The following is a 6,298-nucleotide window of genomic DNA, read 5'->3' as shown; positions in this document are numbered from 1 at the left end:
CATATAAGAGTAAGAAATCCAATTTTCTTCTCCGCGCAAGAATTTCAATGTGTAGGTGTGTTGGACAACTGAAGACAGACTTATTTTTGGTTTTTATTTTTTTGTGGCTGGTAAATAAGAACAAGTAAAAAGGCGTCAAGTTCGGTCAGGCCGAACTTTGGATACCCACCACCTCGGTGGGTATCGTCAAATCCGGGGAAAAATGCATACCTTATGACCCATAGCAGCTATATCGAAATATGTTCCGATTTGGACCAAATACTAATAAGTAAAAGTCATTGTTCAACTGTATAAAACAAAATTTTGCTCTTTTTAGTAGCTATATCTAAAAATAAACCGCTCTGAACCATAAACGACACGGATGTCGAAAAGCCTAACATAAGTCACTGTGTCAAATTTCAGTGAAATCGGATTATAAATGCGCCTTTTATTGGGCCAAGGGTTTTCATCAAGATATATGTCTACATGGCAGCTATATCCAAATCTGGACCGATCTAGGCCAAATTGACGAAGTATGTCAAAGGGCCTAAGACAACTCACTGTCCCAAATTTCGGCGACATCGGACAATAAATGCGCCTTTTATGGGCCTAAAACCCTTATTCGGAGGATCAGTCTATATGGCAGCTATATCCAAATCTGGACCGATCTGAGCCAAATTGAAAAATAATATCGAAAGTTTCATCACAACTCACTGTCCCAAGTTTCGGCGACATCGGACAGTAAATGCGCCTTTTATGGGCTCAAAACCTCAAATCGAGAGATCGGTCTATATGGCAGCTATATCCAAATCTGATCCGATCTGAGCTAAATTGACAAAGGATGTCGAAGGGCCTAAGACAACTCACTGTCCCAAATTTCAGCAAAATCGGTTAATAAAAGTGGCTTTTATGGGTCTAAGACCCTAAATCAGAGGATCGGATTACATGGCAGCTATATCCAAATCTGAACCGATCTGGGCCAAATTGACGAAGTATGTCAAAGAGCCTAAGACAACTCACTGTCCCAAATTTCAGCAAAATCGGATAATAAATTTGGCTTTTATGGGTCTAAGACCCTAAATCAGAGGATCGGATTACATGGCAGCTATATCCAAATCTGAACCGATCTGAGCCAAATTGAAAAATAATATCGAAAGTTTCATCACAACTCACTGTCCCAAGTTTCGGCGACATCGGACAGTAAATGCGCCTTTTATGGGCTCAAAACCTCAAATCGAGAGATCGGTCTATATGGCAGCTATATCCAAATCTGATCCGATCTGAGCTAAATTGACAAAGGATGTCGAAGGGCCTAAGACAACTCACTGTCCCAAATTTCAGCAAAATCGGTTAATAAAAGTGGCTTTTATGGGTCTAAGACCCTAAATCAGAGGATCGGATTACATGGCAGCTATATCCAAATCTGAACCGATCTGGGCCAAATTGACGAAGTATGTCAAAGAGCCTAAGACAACTCACTGTCCCAAATTTCAGCAAAATCGGATAATAAATTTGGCTTTTATGGGTCTAAGACCCTAAATCAGAGGATCGGATTACATGGCAGCTATATCCAAATCTGAACCGATCTGGGCCAAATTGACGAAGTATGTCAAAGAGCCTAAGACAACTCACTGTCCCAAATTTCAGCAAAATCGGATAATAAATGTGGCTTTTATGGGCCTAAGACACTAAATTGAAGGATCGGTCTATATGGCAGCTATATCTAAATCTGGACCGATCTAAGCCATATTAACGGAGGATGTCGAAGGGCCTAACACAACTCACTGTCCGAAATTTCAGCAAAATCGGAAAATAAATATGGCTTTTTTTGGCCTAAGACCCTAAATCGGCGGATCGGTCTATATGGGGGCTATATCAAGATATAGTCCGATATAGCTCATCTTCGAATTTAACCTGCTAATAGACAAAAAAAGAATCTGGGCAAAGTTTCAGCTCAATATCTCAATGTATCTCAACTGTAGTGTGATTTCAACAGACAGACGGACGGACATGTCTAGATCGTCTTAGATTTTTACGCTGATCAAGAATATATATATTTTATAGGGTCGGAAATGGATATTTAGATGTGTTGCAAACGGAATGACAAAATAATATATCCCCATCCTTCGGTGGTGGGTATAAAAAACAAGTAAAGGCGTGCTAAGTTCGGCCGGGCCGAATCTTATATACCCTCCACCATGGATCGCATTTGTCGAGTTCTTTTCCCGCCATCTTTTCTTAGGCAAAACAGGATATAAGAAAAGATTTGCTCTGCTATTTGAGCAATATAAAGATATGGTCCGGTTTGGACCACAATTAAATTATAAGTTGGAGACCTGTGTAAAATGTCATCCAATTTGAATAAGAATTGCGCCCTTTGGGGCTCAAGAAGTAAAATAGAGAGATCGATTTATATGGAAGCTGTATCGGGCTATAGACCGATTCACACCATAATAAACACGTATGTTGATGGTCATGAGAGAATCCGTCGAACAAAATTTCAGGCAAATCGGATAATAACTGCGACAGGCTCAAGAAGTCAAGATCCCAGATCGGTTTATATGACAGCTATATCAGGTTATGGACCGATTTGAACCATACTTAGCACAGTTGTTGGATATCATAACAAAACACGTCGTGCAAAATTTCATTCCAATCGGATAAGAATTGCGCACTTTCAAGAAGGAGGCTCAAGAAGTCAAGACCCAAGATCGTTTTATATGGCAGCTATATCAAAACATTGACCGATATGGCCCATTTACAATGCCAACCGACCTACACTTATAAGAAGTATTTGTGCAAAATTTCAAGCGGCTAGCTTTACTCCTTCGACAGACAGACGGACGGACGGACATGGCTAGATCGACATGAAATGTCACGACGATCAAGAATACTTCATGGGGTCTCAGACGAATATTTCGAGTAGTTACAAACAGAATGACGAAATTAGTATACCCCCCATTTTATGGTGGAGGGTATAAAAAAGAGTTCTTCCTAAACCATCAACCAAAGCGGTTGGTCTTCAGTGGTTCCTTGACACACCCGTCGATGTGCAGTAATAGGCTGCACATTGTGCTGATTCCGACGTGACTGTGACATTTTTTCATGTAAGTATACAGTTTAGAGCAGATTATTCTCGACGAACATATTCAAAGCGAATGTGAACATTGTGTCTTTTAATAACAGATTGGGCAAAATTGTCCATATTAGTGTGCTGGAGAACAAGTCGGAAAAGTGTTCCGAAATCCTTCACGGAAACAAAGAGTGATTTCCTAAAATATAATGGGGAGCTTCGACGTATGGGAGAATTTTCATACGACTTCAGAATATTTGTAGAAAGAGTGCAAGATTCCACTCGAAAATTCGACAACCAACAAATTAAAGAGTAATTTTTTTGAAATAAATGGGGTTTAGTTCCCTAAGGAAATAGTATTTCCTAAATTATGTTGAGGAAAAGTAGATGACTGCCAGAGGACGATGGAAATGACATGACAGGACAGAGCATGGAAATGATTCCATCATCATGCTGGAGGTCACATCCAAACCATTTTAGGTTTGGATGAGTGTGATAGGCACATTCGGACAAAGACAGAGAAAAGTGTCGAAAGCCAATTTGGACGGACATGGGTAGATCGGCTTAAAATGTCTTGACAATCAAGAATACATATACTTTATGGGGTTTTAGACGCATATTTCGAGGTGTTACAAACGGAATGACGAAATAATAAAACCCCCCCTCCCCCCCTCATCCTAAAAACATGATTGTCTCCGACCATTATTGTCAGACTCACTTCAGCATTCATAAGATTTTTCCAAAGCCTGCAGTTACTTCTTAAAATTAAAGAAAAACGAACCATTGAAACCTATAAAACATACCAAAATGATGCCGGCAATGAGTTGCAACTTTAATTTTTTTTTCATTTTTTTCACTATAAGCAGAGTACAACTTTTCCGTCTATTTTTAGCCATTGTTCTACGTGTATGATTAGTCTTTCACAAAAAAACGTCAAAATTGTCAAATTTTCCTAAAAAAGTCATCACACCCAAAATTCGACCAGTACAGTAAGATTTGACTACTTACAACTGATACAAGGTCACTACAAGTTCCTATTATAGCTGCTGCTTGACTTTGTTTACTATTATTATCAATAAAACCATGGAGGCCACCGTGGCGCAGAGGTTAGCATGTCCGCCAATGACGATGAATGCCTGGGTTTGAGTCCTGGCGAGAACATCAGAAAAAATTTTAATCTCAGATATAGAGATAAACCTCTACCAGGTTAATCTCTATGTTTTCATCGGAGTTTTAGTCTTCCCCTTTTTCATTCCTTCTGGCGTTTAACAATGCTACCGTCGCACAGTGGGCCAAACGGCAAATAATCTGTTGATCTTAGAGGTAGAAAATGTTTTGGACATTTATAGAGGAGGACATAGGCTTTCAGGAAAGTCCATATCTTTAATACAGGGTGTCAAAGTCGACTACTTTTGACTTCTCCAGCCTTCTGAGGGCCATAACTTTTGGTCTACCGAACCGATTTGCAAGATTAAGGACTCTAGAAAAAGAGCTTGACGAGATCTAAAAATATCAAAATTTTGTCTTGGGTTTTATCAGAGTTCGATTGATTTTTTTTTTCAATTTTTGAGCTATTTCACACAAACTGTGTCAGTGCATGTATGCTTAAAATAAAAAAAAAATATATGTCAATATTCTTAAACATTTTTAAGCCTTTCCTGAAAGCCTATGTCCTCTACAAATGTCTAGAATATTTTGTACCGCTAAAATCAACCGATAAAAAGTTTTAGACTCATTTCCAAGACTTTTCGTTTTGTGCAACACTGTGCGTCGTCATTTAGCGACGACGAATATTAAAGAGATCACACGATAAGTTGTGAAGTTGTATCCCTGTCTGAGACCTCACCTCATTTTGTATTCTTTTTGAGGCACGTGTATCAGCAATTGTCATTTTGCAGAGTCTTAGTAATTTTGCAGGGATATCAAACTTAGATGTGACTGGAAATACCCTTGAGCATATAGGCCTGTCAAAAGCAGCTTTGCAATCAAAGAAAATATGGTAAGTGTTGACCTGTTCTTTTCGAGTATTTTCCATAATTTGGAGCAGTGTAATATCTGGCCTAAGCCGCAATTATCTCATTGACTTTATTGTGTGGAGGAGACTAATTCCTCTCTAGTTGGAACATATCGTCTTCCCTTCATTCTTGTGCACGGCATATAGCATACGGAGGTTCCAATCGTCGGGTGTGGGTCTTCCACATCAGTTTTATTTAAAATTTTGGTAAGAGTGTGTAGTTTACGACGTATATGATTTCAGCTACCGGTTTCTGCCCGACGTAACGTAACTTTCAAAAAACTCTTCCTACCTTCACTGCAAATCTATGAAATGTGTGAAAACTGTTTGTATTGAAAGTTTTCCGTGTTTGTGTTTTTAGACCCGCCATCGAAGGATGGGGGATAATAAAGATATTCAGCTGAAACTATGTTTTGTCCATACGCAGATAACGTTCGAAGATGGGATTTATCGGATTATATTGTATCTTGATATTGCCCCATACAGCCGCCATAAAGACCGATCTCCGATTTAAGGTATTAGGCCCATAAAAGTCGCATTTATCGGCCGATTTGACTGAAATAGAGCACACCGATTTGTATTAGGGCCCTCGATATTCTTGATGAGTATGTCCTAAGGCGATCCATGTTTGGATATAGTTGTCATATAAACCGATTTCTCGATTTAAGGTCTTCAACCTATAAAAGGCGCATTTATTATCCGATTTCACTATAATTTTACGAAATGAGCTGGGTGAACCCCTTCGAAGACTGTAGTTTGGTTTGGATCGGACCATTTTTGGATATAGGCACCTTGTAGACCGATCTCTACAAGTAAAACGACATTAAGTTCGCCGGGCGAAACTTTGGATTCATACCACCTCGGGTATATGTGTAAACCACATGTCGTCGTAATCCGTTGAAAAATGTATAATTTATGAGGGTACAAGCAGCTATATCGAAATATGGTCCGATATGGAGCAAATTCGGCACGGGCGTGGGTATAAAAATGGCGTTGAACGCTTATTATTCCTCATACATTAAATGGACATATGATTTTTTATGATGATGATTTTTACTTTGCACATTTTTACTCTCTTAATAGCCAAGTGACATTTTGTTGACAAATATGGTAAAAACTAAAAAAATAGGTAAAATTAGGCGGTATCGCAATATGGGGACTATGTCAAAAGATGGACCTATCTTGATAATTTTGTTTTACATATTTGTCGCACTCTTAGAAGCCAAAATGCC

Source organism: Stomoxys calcitrans, chromosome 1, assembly GCF_963082655.1.
Source record: "Stomoxys calcitrans chromosome 1, idStoCalc2.1, whole genome shotgun sequence".
Lineage (NCBI taxonomy): Eukaryota > Metazoa > Arthropoda > Insecta > Diptera > Muscidae > Stomoxys > Stomoxys calcitrans.
The sequence above is the reverse complement of the archived record's forward strand: the minus strand, read 5'-3'. Positions refer to the sequence as shown.